Source organism: Terrapene carolina, unplaced genomic scaffold, assembly GCF_002925995.2.
Source record: "Terrapene carolina triunguis isolate 2854851 unplaced genomic scaffold, T_m_triunguis-2.0 Scaffold211, whole genome shotgun sequence".
Lineage (NCBI taxonomy): Eukaryota > Metazoa > Chordata > Testudines > Emydidae > Terrapene > Terrapene triunguis.
The window spans coordinates 33923505-33936774 of NW_020664562.1; positions in this window are offsets into that span (position 1 = coordinate 33923505).

Here is a 13270-nt window from a genome sequence, read left to right on the forward strand (position 1 = left end):
TGTGTGTGTGTGTGTGTGTGTGTGTGTGTGTGTGTGTGTGTGTGTGTAAACCTCCTTGCCTGGAGAATTATAGTTATACCCTTCAGCATCCTAAAGGGTCTGAGATGTCCTGAAGAAATTGCAGTTTAATGTAAAACCTTGAAACTCCAGGCCAGACTCAGAGTATTCCCAGGTAAGCAGATTATTTTCAGTTTCAATAAATGCATCTAAATACTAGAATTTCAGAACACTGTTTGCTCCAATGTCAAATTCCAGCAAACATGCCTTCCAAAGCTAGAGAGTTTTCTGTTATTTGCCGGGTAGACTTACAAGCTTCAGTGTGCCCATTACACCGATTATAAAGAGCAAACCAGAAAACATCCTTAAAATGTAATCCTTGATGCAGGTGGGAAAAGTATAAATTTGTGTATCTGGATAGGGCAGTCGAAGTGTTGTGAAATTCAATACATTCACATAGACTCTATTCAAAGGCCCTTCAAGCATGTGGTGCAATAGACCTGAGTTAGGCAGCAAGACATATGGGATAATGCAGTCAAGCACAGCACAGCAGAGAATCCTCCACAGCACGCTTGCACGCTTCTACCACAAGCCTCCCTTTCGTTTCAGAGACGGACTCCGAACAGCTTGGGACTTCTCCTCCCTCAAGGTGCCAACACACTTGGACTCTAAGATGCCTTCTTCTCTGGTGGTAATGTCTGAAGGTGGAGTAAATAGGGAGAATCTTCTGAGATTATCGCAGGCCTAGAAGCCAGAGTAGGGAGCTGCTGTCAAGGAATTATTACATTTAAAGAATAGGGAGAGGAGGGAGTTTTCAAAAGGAGGTCCTTAATTCTAGTGGAGTTTAGGATCTTTATAGGGCAGACATATGGGTCCTTAATTCAGGCGGAGATCCTGAGGTGCACTGGAATCCTGTGCCCGTCCAGCCTGCCCTGGCTCCACTCCAGTGGCATTCCTATTGGGCTCAGGAGAAAGCCACTTTCCTGAAAACCTCAGTAGCTCTGTAGCTGGAGAAGAAATCTGTCCTTCAGGCCTCCTAAACTCCGCTAGAGCAAGGAGTCTGTTCTGCAAGTCTCCAGAGGGCAAGTGCCTTTTTTCAAAAGCCTCTCCCAGCTGCCTGCCTTTTCTCTCTCTACCAAGTGTCAAGCCCCTGGTTTGACACTTCATAGCAGCTTTGCAAAAGACAGAATTAGACAGCCATTTGCAGAGGCTCATAATTGCATAGCTACATGGGGATTTTCATGTATTCAGTGAATTACATATACATCGGCATCACAAAATGCAGAAAAGTGTATGCATAACCCAGTGCTTTAGATTGCCGTCAAAGTAATTAGACAGGCAGAAAAAGGTATAATAAATATTGAATCTGTTTCAAAACAATAAAGGAGAAAAATGAAACTTTAGTATAATCTCAATGTCTTCACAAAGAAAATGTTAGTGTTATGAATATGAAAAAATGTATACATCTATTTGTATATAGCCAGCATCCTTATAGATGCAATTATCTTTGCTTATTTGTGCAATAAATTGACTTTGATTTACTGTATGGCAGGATCCAGTATATTAGATTTGATCCTGCAACTGCTCTGAGTGTTTAACGCTAATTGTTTTCAGTTTGAGTATGGAGCAGGTGCAGTATTAGTCTGACCTCAGCTCTGGAAACCCAATTAGTCACGTTGGAAACAAGCATCTCTGTGTTTTTGTGCGTCTGTATCCAGACATTCCTGAGCTAGAAACACTACAGTATTGGGTTCATGTTGGATATTAGATTCCTTTGTATGTGTGAAAAAATACCATTAATATACAAAAAAAAGTCTGGACATAAAATTGTTCTTATCTGTTCTGTTATGCTTTCCGTCTATTCACTAAGGGTAACATTTTCAAAAACACCTACATCTCATTTTCACACACGAGGAATTAAGTCTCAGTGCCTTCCAGTGAGACTTTGCCTCTGAATTTCCTCAGGTTTTTTTGAAAATGGTGCTTAGACTCCCAAGTCACTTAGGAGCTTTTGAAAAATGTTATCTTAATTCTGATCTATCAAAACTCTGGATTCTAAACATGCCTCCAACCAATCGGGGTTTATTTGTTGTTTTCTTTTCCTTTTATCTTTTGAAGGTGCAAATTGACCTAGACAGAAAAAAAGCTATAAAATCAGGTAGGCTTATTTGAGGTAGTCTGATTTGCCAGATATTATGCAATATATTGCTTGTTCTTGTGGGACTAAGAAAGGCAAAGCTTTAAAGCAATGGCTTTCAACCAAGGGTACATGTACCCCTGGGGCCACGCAGAGGTTTCCAAGGGGGTACATCAACGCATCTAGATATTTGTCTAGTTTACAACAGACTACCTAAAAAGCTCTAACAAAGTCAGTACAAACTAAAATTTCATACAGACAATGACTTGTTTATACTGCTCTATATACTATACACTGAAATGTAAGTACAATATTTACATTCCAATTGATTTATTTTATAATTATATGGCAAAAATGAGAAAGTAAGTAGTTTTTCCAGTAACAGTGTGCTGTGACACATTTGTATTTTTATGTCTGATTTTTGTAAGCAAGTAGTTTTTACGTGAGGTGAAACTTGGGGGGTACGAAAGACAAATCAGACTCCTGAAAAGGGTACAGTAGTTTTGAAAGGTTGAGAGCCACTACTTAAAAGGAAGCTGAGAGTGATAGTCTCTCTTGCGAGGAAGTCAGGTCACAAAATAAAGTGTGAATGAAGAAAAAATGCCAAAAGGAGACTGAATTTGCAAGCAGCAGCTCACTGCTATTTCCAGTATTTCTTAAGGTTTTGTACTTACTCCCAAATAGGGCAAAAACACTGGCATCCTTGTGTCCCTAATCCATATCACCAAAATGAGGATTTTCATATCTTAACTTATTGAGAATTCAGTTTGCCTTTTTTTCCTAATTTGTGCATATGTTTATAAGAAAAGATGTCTACAGTGGTGTATTATTTCACAAATGTTCATGGAGGGATAATGTTGTCATTAGAATCCATTTACAATCCCCTATTTTGTAATAGTTTTGACTATTAATATGTGTGAAATATGTGTCTACTAGCTTAGCATCTGAACAGTCACAATTCTAAATTAGACTCCAGGAGTGTGGGATTTATTTCCTTGATGGAGATTAATAACATGGAAGAGACACAGTATCCTGTATTTCTAGAATTTGGAATTTATTCCTAGAATTTATTGACAACCATGCTCACTTGAGGCAGGTATATTTGATGGCAAAAGTGATTTGCACCATGGTTATAACTCACATAAAGCACCACTTTCATAACTCTGGCAGAAAGTTTGTGCTCAGGATCCCAGATACATTTTGTTCCTGAGACAGCTGTTTCTCCCAAGACTCTGCATCCAGAGTCTTGCTCTGTGTTTTTATTACAGCTGTCTGAATAATTCATAATGATTTATTCAGTGAAATTAGCCCCTTTTGCTGCTCAGAATGTCCGTGAGCAGATTGCAGTTTGCTCCAATTATTCATTATGTCCTGGATTCTGCAACTTGAGCCTGTGGGTGCATCATTTTGCCCTACTGAAGACCATGAGGGCCCCAAAGAATCTGCCTCTCTGGGTTAGGTTGCCAGACCAGGGCCTATACAGGAATTTCTGGGTGAGATTCTCTGGCTTGTGTTATGCAGGAGGCCAGACTAGATAATCATAATGATCCCTCTGGCCTTATAATTTATGAATCTATTAAAGTATTGATCAAATTTCATCTTAATAGTTTACTCATTAGATTGATCATCACTATTTGAAATTCAAGCTATGCGGCTTACTTGTGGTTAGTTAGAAAAGTCACGTGGTATTGTTTCTGACCACTTACTGCATGGGCTTATAATCACTTCCAGCATAAATTCTCGAGCATGAAAATTTAAAATCCAGTTTCTGTGACTACCTAGGCATGCAACTTTGAAATATGCTTTGTGTGAATATTTTCACAGCAAGACTTGACCACTGGATCATGGGAAGCAAAAACAAAAGGAATGCAAGTATGGCCAGCGTTAAATTATTTACACATTTGAACAAATACCCGCAAGCAATTTTGGCATAATTTACTTAGGTCTAGCTTTTACTGCTCCCCAGTCTCACTGAACCCTTTGCATTCACACCTGCAGTCACATAAACACTCCAGTCAGATGGCATGTGTCACTTAAAACTACCCAAGATTTGGAGTTGTCCTGTCAACAAATTACATTTATATTGAGTGTATATATAACCAGACTTTGCAATCTCTTTCTAATTCTGGGGCAGGAAGGGGAGATTTGCGAGGGTGATAATTCTGAAACCCATAGCACTTACGTGACCTTCAGCAAAGATAATGGGACTACTCACATGAATAAATGCTACTCAGTAAGAGTAAGGATTGCAGAATCAAGCTTTGTATTTTTGTATTTCTTATTCTGTCCTCTTATAAGTGTTAATTGTAGCTCAGTCAATCCTATTTTCAGTTCAGTATAAGAAAAGCACAGGATCTTATATCTTACACACATTTTACATTTGTAAAAACTATCTTTTGGAAAGTAGGGGATTGACTTTAGATTAAATTAACAATGAAATGATAACTTTTAACAAATCAGCACTTCATTTGCTGTTGATTACATAATACAGAAACACACAGTCCACCAGTCGGATGTAATTTTCTGACAGCACTGAAATTTTCCTTCATTACCACTGCAGTGGTTAATCAAGAACTTTTCAATTAAAATACCACTTCAGCTGCCTTTTCATCAACCACAGCTAAAATGTATATGGTAGATAATAAAGAGATTGTCAGACTGCACAAAACTACAAAAGCTGTTGGGAGAGATAATAGGATTTCAACATGTCAGCCACACGTTTATATTTTTAACATCTTGCTTCACATACTTAGATCCACTAGTTGCCATTAAAAAGCAAACAGTTACCAATGACTACTACACAAAGGCATATGAAATGGCACAATCATTTCTTGTTTTAAATACAGGGAAATACAGTGGAAGCGTTGAACACTCTTTAAAAAAATGTCCTTTTACATTTTCCTTGTGAGTAAGGTATTACTGCTATTTTCAGGTATTTCACCATACTTAATGGTAACATATTAGAAGTACATTTTTGAAGGATGTCCACTGCATCTTAAACCAAAGTGCAATAATTGTTGGCAAATACTGAAAGCCGACTTACACCAGCTAAGGGCATGACCCTTTAAACTGACCACTGTATAAAGTGGCAGGATCTATGGTTTGTCTCTTAACGCAGAGGATTGTTTATAGCTTTGCATTTGTGACATGGAAGTTAGTATTGAGGAGAATCCTTCAATCAAAGCTCCTATACTCAGGTATTGTGAACTTATCAGGAAAATTACCATGGGCCTGAAATTAACCTTCTTTTCTATCCATCCAAAGAATTTTATTTTAGAAGTGGGAAAGTTTGACCAAATTCTGACCTCTTAACTTACCCTTTAGACCAGTGGTTCTCAAACTAGGGCCGCCGCTTGTTCAGGGAAAGCCCCTGGCGGGCCGGGCCGGTTTGTTTACCTGCTGCATCCGCAGGTTTGGCCAATCGCAGCTCCCAATGGTCGCGGTTCACCGCTCCAGGCCAATGGGGGCTGCAGGAAGTGGCCCGGGCTGAGGGACGTACTGTCCGCCACTTCCCGTAGCCCCCATTGGCCTGGAGCGGCGAACCGTGATCACTGGGAGCTGCGATCGGCCGAACCTGCGGACGCGGCAGGTAACAAGCCAGGGGCTTTCCCTGAACAAGCGCTGGCCCTAGTTTGAGAACCACTGCTTTAGACCAGTCATTATAAACTGTTTATCATTTGAGGACCCCTACAAAATTTCTAATGAGGTGTGGACCCCTTTGGAAATCTTAGATATAGTCTGCAGACCCTCAGGGGTCCACGGACCACAAGTTCAAAACCGCTGTTCTATGGTAACAACAATCTTTTGTGGACCCTTAGACATAGTCTGCAAACACCCAGGGATCCATGGACCATAGGTTGAAAACCACTGCTTTGGACAGCCTGAAGGGGACCCTCCAAAAGTCCAGATATCTGCACTGGGGGAAAGGGTAAAGATTGGGCAAGCTACGGCATGGAGAGGTCCAAGGAGAGCCTTTGGGAGATGCACATTGCCCCCCACTCCCTTTAGACCTGTGAAAATGATGAAGAAAAGATGATAAAGTCCCAAGGTGTGTATCATTTTCTGGGGAGCCTTCCTTCCTGAGGGCAGCCTCATACCATGTTCCAATGGAGCTATGTTGAGGAGAGTACAGTCAATGCAGAGATATAGGGCTCCTAGTGGGAGGCCCTAACTGCCCACAGATTCCTAAGGATGTACCCAGTTGATGGGGAGGATGCACAGACTTCTCTGTAAGGGAGAAAAGCCCTTTCATGGTGAGGGATCAACACAAGTGGGTAAGTACCTTGCAGTGCTTTCTTCTCCCAGGACCCTGTTGTGGAGTTTACCATGTGAGGGGATACAGTGGGCCACTGTTTGGATGCATGGGAATTATGGGTAACATTATGGCATTTTATCTTCAGTTTTAACATTGTCTGTACACTTTTTGTGCATATAGAACATTTATTTCAATATACAATCACTCTTTCAAGAAACGAAAAAAAGTAAATGCAAAAAAAAAAAAAGACATCAATGCCACGTTCTGGTTGAGATTTTACACACATAAAAGCCCTAGAGCTTGTAAAACTCATTGGTTTCACTTCACAGGAGTTTGTGACAAGATTTGTTTTGGTTTTGATGCATCTCAGCTTGCACCCCCGACTGTTGCTTTGAAAGTCAGAATTGAACACACACAAAATCTCAAAGCAAAAATTAATCAGGACAAGAAAGTTTAACTTCCGATCACATCAAAACCATATGAAATTTCTCATTTCACTTAGTTTGCACACAAAACAACACGTCAGCCACATTCAGCCCATACCTGGGCTTAGTTTTGCTTGGAAGGTTGGTGAACTTCAGTGATTTTTTTAATAAGTTTTTAATTTGTAATAAAACATGAAAGCAGGAGAAGTTTGTATGATATTGTTGCTAATATTTCATACTACTATAAGCATAATTTGGCCACAGTACATGCATATACTAAGGCCGTAAACGTATCACCAAACAGACCAACAGAAATTACTGCATAAGCTAGAGAAGATCAAGTTAAAAGTGATAGTGGAACTATAGCTTTGAATTTTCTGACTTTGGAGTATGTAGAGTCTCCACCATAATGTTAGACTTCATTGATGTTAGGAATGCTTGGCATTTAGGGGAGATTGTGTTGTTAAGCACAGACCTGAGCAAGAGATGGTGCAAAAGATGAAGCTCAGAGGAATAGCCCCAGGAGGTAATTCACCTCCCTGCTTCCTATTTGTTCTGTAAAGGGAGGAGTAATTTTCTACTGGCCTAGAAACTATGCTGGCTGGCATGCTTGGATAGGAGGAGCCAATTGCTGGCTTTTCCTCTTCCTACCCACTTTTTCCAATTTGCTTCTTGGGGTTAGTCTAAGGTTCTGTGACACCACTGGAAATTAAACTATAAACTGTTTTCAATAAGTTAACAACCATGGAAAGTTACATGGAACAAGTATTGCTCAGGCCTCGCCTTTGTGCACCCAGAGTGTGTTAGGAGATGGGGGTTGATCTTGATGGTGGTCCACTGGGCACTGATCCAATGTGCATGATCTTTCTAGCCAATAAATTGAATCAGAGTTTGACCCTTCTTGGACAAATTGCTGTCTAGACTTTTAAACCTGGAATATTAACAGAGCCTGAGAGAGGGCCTGAATCCTGGAGAATTAAAAACAGCCTCCCAAAATGCAAACTACTTCGCCTTCATGCTGAGCAGAGAAAAATAAATGGTCCCTGTTCAAAAAGCCTTTTCAAGTGATAGGGGAATGAGGAGGCTTCCATACCCTTGCCTGCTGTTCAATCCCATTAGGCTGAGAATTTGGCAGAGAGGGGAAAGTTCCATTTTCTTTAAACCATTGCTGCAGAATAATTGCTACCAAAAATAAGGACAATCTTCAATCAAAGATGTCAGAGGCGGGAGACTAGAATAGGAATCAACAACTGGACACCATCAAGCATAGATAAACCTTTGAATTCTTAGCTGGAATACTGAACACAGCTGTTAGTGTGAACCTTTTCCTATTCTCTAAAAAAAAGAAAATTGAAAGTGTGCATTTTGGTTTCTGTGAGTTAATTGGTTTTATTGAGTTATAATGTATAGAGCTATTTGGTGCATTAATCTGGAAAAAAACATGCTGAGAGAGGAAGATATGTGTTGGGGTGTTCTTCAGACTTCCTTTTTTAGGGAAAATAAAGGGGGAAGGATGCTAAGGGGCAAACACAGTACATGTGCTGAAGCATATGACTGATACTTCAGGTAGCTTGAATGTAAAGAATGAAGTCATCATGGAATGTAAGGAGATGAAATTCTTCAGTTGCTTAAATACCTTTTGAAGTTTGGGAAGTAAGCAAGGGGAATTAGAAATGCTCCTTTACTAAAAGGAATTTGATAATTTTTTTCATACTGAAACTTTGGGGTATGAGTCATATGAGTAGAATGTTAAACTCACTAGATTCCTTACTGAGGAAAGATAGAGTGGGCAGAAGGAAAGGGGCGGGGGTTTGCACTCTGCATCAAAGAACCGTTACCTGCTTTTGAGTTATTCACAGTTCAGAAGAACAGGGCCTTGAATGCTTATGGGTTTATGAAGCTGTCTAGAGTGATTCCTGACCATGATTGCCAATCTCAGGGCAGACTATTAAGAAGCAGGGAACAAACCCCAAACTTATTGTGTGTTGTATACTTACATTTCACCAATCAAGTATCATGTGTGAACTCCTCAAGCACTACAACAGCCATAACATGGAGTGACAGACAGTCCCCTTGGGTACTCTGGTCTATCTTGTCACCTAGGCAAGCTTGCCTTTATGATAGATGGTCCCTTAAACCAAAAATCACAAAAATATGCAGGTTACTGCCAGTCTGAAAGGACCAGTCACTTGTCACAGGTCAATTGCTCCTCAGATTCCAAAGACAACGTTTGTAGTGAATCTGAATTGGTGAAAAATCTGAGGAACTGTCCCAGATTGAGGTGTCATTAGTGGAGGTTATGGAACAAATTGATAAATTAACAGTAAAACATCACTAGGACCAGATGGTATTCACCCAAGAGTTCAAAAAGAACTCAAATGTGAAATTGCAGAACTACTGTGGTATGTAAACCAGCTTCTGTACCAGATGACTGGAAGATAGTTAATGTGACGCCAAATTTTAAAAAAGGCTCCAGAGGCGATCCTGGCAATTACAGGCTGGTAAACCTAACTTCAGTACCATACAACTTGGTTAAACTATAGTAAAGAACAGAATTATCAGACACATAGGTCATGTCTACGTTGCCGGTAGATCGACACTCCTGCAATCGATGCAACGGGTGTTGACTTAGTGGGTCTGGTGAAGACTCACTAAATCGATGGGAGAGCACTGTCCCATCAATTTGTGCACTCCACCTCCCCGAGAAGAGTAAGGGAAGTCGGCAGGAGAATGTCTCCTGTTGACCCAGCACAGTATAGACACTGCAGTAAGTGGATCAAGCTACATCAACTTTAGTTACATTATTCACGTAACTGAAGTAGTGTAACTTAGGGCATGGCTACACTTGCAGATGTAGAGCACTTTGAGTTAAACAGCCTTCGGAGAGCGCAGTAGGGAAAGCCCTGCAGTCTGTCCACACTGACAGCTGCAAGCGCACTGGCGTGGCCACATTTGCGGCACTTGCAGTGGCATTGGGAGTGGTGCATTATGGGCAGCTATCCCACAAAGCACCTCTTCCCATTCTGGCACTATGACTTGTGGGAAGGGGGCGGGGGGAGGAGGGGCATTCTGGGTCCCGTTCCAACGACCCGTGATGCATCGGTTCTCATCCCAGCAATCCCTGTGCTTCTGTCCACATTTGGCACCATCTTTCAATGTTTTTTTGTACTGCACGCTCTGTCTTCCCTTTCATTTTGTGGGAATGGAGCCCAAACTGCTGAGGAATATGCTGACGAGTCTCGCCAGCATGTCATGTTTGGCTGTCGAGTTACTCCTTAAGATCCAAACTGACAGGACTCCGACGATCATATTGACTCGAGTAACGCATACAACACGAGATTGCTTGTGGCATTCACAGACATGCTCACCACCGTGGAACGCTGCTTTTGGGCTCAGGAAATAAGCACTGAGAGGTGGGATCACATTGTCATGCATGTCTGGGATGATGAGAAGTGGCTGCAGAACTTTCGGATGAGAAAAGCCACTTTCATGGGACTGTGTGATGAGCTCGCTCCCACCCTGCGGCACAAGGACACAAGATTGAGAGCTGCCCTGCCGGTGGAGAAGCAGGTGGCTATTGCAATCTGGAAGCTGGCAACTCCAGACAGCTACCGATCGGTCGCTAACCAGTTTGGAATGGGAAAGTCGACTGTTGGAATCATGTTGATGCAAGTTTGCAGGGCCATTAATTGCATTCTGCTCAGAAGAACCGTGACTCTGGGTAACGTGCAGGACATTGTGGCTGGCTTGGCACAAATGGGTTTTACTAACTGCAGAGGGGCAATAGATGGGACGCATATTCCAATTCTAGCCTCCGAGTATGTTAATCGGAAGGGGTATTTCTCTATGGTTCTCCAGGCACTTGTGGATCACCGTGGGCATTTCATTGACATTAACGCAGGCTGGCCCAGAAAGGTGCATGATGCACGCATCTTTTGGAACACTGGCCTGTTCAGGAAGCTGCAAGCTGGGACTTTTTTCCCAGACCAGAAGATCACCGTAGGGGAAGTTGAAATGCCCGTTGTGATCCTTGGAGACCCTGCTTACCCTTTAATGCCCTGGCTCATGAAAACCTACACAGAGAGCCTTGACAGCAGCAAGGAGCAGTTCAACAACAGGCTGAGCTGGTGCAGAATGACTGTGGAGTGTGCTTTTGGCCGTTTAGAGGGCCGCTGGTGCTCTCTGTATGAGAAGCTGGACCTGGCCGATGACAGCATCCCCACAGTTATATCCGTGTGCTGTACCCTCCATAACATTTGTGAAGGGAAGGGTGAAAGATTCACTCAGGCATGGAACTCGGCGGTTCAACACCTGGAGGCTGAATTTGAACTGCCAGAGAGCAGGGCTATTAGAGGGGCCCAGCATGGGGCTGCAAGGATTAGGGATGTCTTGAGGGAGCAATTTGAGGCTGAAAGCCACCAGTAATGTTTGGTGCCCTGCACGGGAGTGAAGTGCAGTGGTTCCAATCTTAGTAGGAATCTGTGTTTGCTACGCTGACTTGCAGTGCCTGTTTCTTTCTTGGGCTAAGGTATCTTTTACTTTATGCAATAATAAAGAATGTTTTCAAAGCCAAAAAATCTATTTATTGAAAAGAAAAACAACTGCTTGGAAAACAGAAAGGGCAAGGGGGTGGGGTGGGGAACAGTACAATCACAGATTTCCCTATGTCCTGTTATCATACTCAGCCTTCCTGTCTGGAGTGCTGTGCAATGAGTGCTGCACTTCAGGATGGCTATACTGCATCGTGATGGGGGTTGAGTAAGGGTCATAGTTTTCAGGGCTGGGTGGTGAAGCTACAGGTGTTGGAGGCAGCTGGTGGCGATAAGAACCCGGATGTTGGGGAAAGTGGGTTGGAGGTGACATGGGGGCACAAGGGAAGGAGTTTTGGGACAAGGGCTGCAGGGGGTGGGGGGCGCGGTAGTGCTCTGCCTGCATGCCTACGAGCGCCTGGAGAGAGTCCTCTTGGCGCTCCATGATTCTTATCAGCTACTCTGTGCTTTGCTGCTGGAGCATCGCACTTTTGTGCCGGCACTCCTCGTTCTGCTGGCAGATCCTCCTTTCACTCCCTCCACTCCTGCGCTTTTAGGCTTGGTCTACACTTACCCCCCAAGTCGAAGTAAGGTACGCAAATTCAGCTACGTGAATAACGTAGCTGAATTCGACATACCTTACTTGGAACTTACCGCAGTTCAGACGCGGTCCACATGCGGCAGGCAGGCTCCCCGTCGACTCCGCGGTACTCCTCTCGTTGAGCTGGAGTACCGCAGTCGACGGGGATCACTTCCTGGTTCGATTTATCGCGTCCAGACCAGACGCCATAAATCGAACTCGGAACTTCGATCCCCAGCCGCTGAACTAGCGCGGCAGTGTAGACCAGCCCTTAGATTCTCATTAAGTGACTGCTGCATTACTTCTATATGGCCTCTTCCTAACTCTTTGCAGTCTTTTGGCTGGTGATAACACGGATGGCTGAGATCTCAAGGTTGCATCTGTAAAGGCAAAATGCAACACTTAACAGAGGCAGCATTGTTCACATCAGACAGAGCAATGATTCCCCCTTACTTAAGGGCAAGCACAGTCTACAAAATAACATAATTTGCCCAAAGCGAGTGCACATAACCCATGGGAGCCCCAAAATGGTGAGTAAGCACAGGGTCAAGGGGGACTGATTGTTTCATGGCTGTACTGTCCTCTGGATTTCTGTGCCTTGGGGAGAGCCAACAGTTGCAGGGGGCCCCTATACTGAACACTGTCCCCACATTTTCCACAGGAGTTCATCCTGGAAGATATCTCGCTGCTGAGGGTGACCTGGGAAGCAAGAGAGGGTCTTCTACTAGAATGTGGCTTCCACCCTGGCCCATATGTAGCTTGCCTGTGTGCAGCAATGGTCCCCCCACCCCTCACAACACAGTGGCATGGACATATTAGCCTGACTGGGACAAGGACCACAGTGGCTCTCCCAAGAAACCTGCGCAAGCGCATTGCCCAAGTTCTGGATGAGACCTTTGAAGAGATCACTGAGGCTGATTACCGCAATGTGAGAGAGCACATCAACGCCCTATTCCGGATCTAGGCATGCATGCAGCCCTAAACCTCCTCGCCCCAAGAACCTGCACCGAATAACTTCATTCCTAAAATAAAAGCCGCTTACCGGTCACCTCCTCTGGTGTTTGTCTTTCCCCAAGCACCGACCACCACGACTGGTTACCTTCCTCCTGGCGGTTTGCCTTGCGGGCTTTGCAGTAGGCATTCCGCAGCTCCTTCACTTTAACTCTGAACTTCAGTGCATCCCAGTCATGGCCCCTCTCCATCGTGTCCCTTTATATCTGCCCAAAGGTATTGTAATTCCTACGGCTGGAGTGCAGCTGGGACTGGACAGCTTCCTCCCCCCAAACACTGATGAGGTCCAGCACCTCGCCATTGCTCCATACTGGGGATCACGTGGCACGTGGAGGT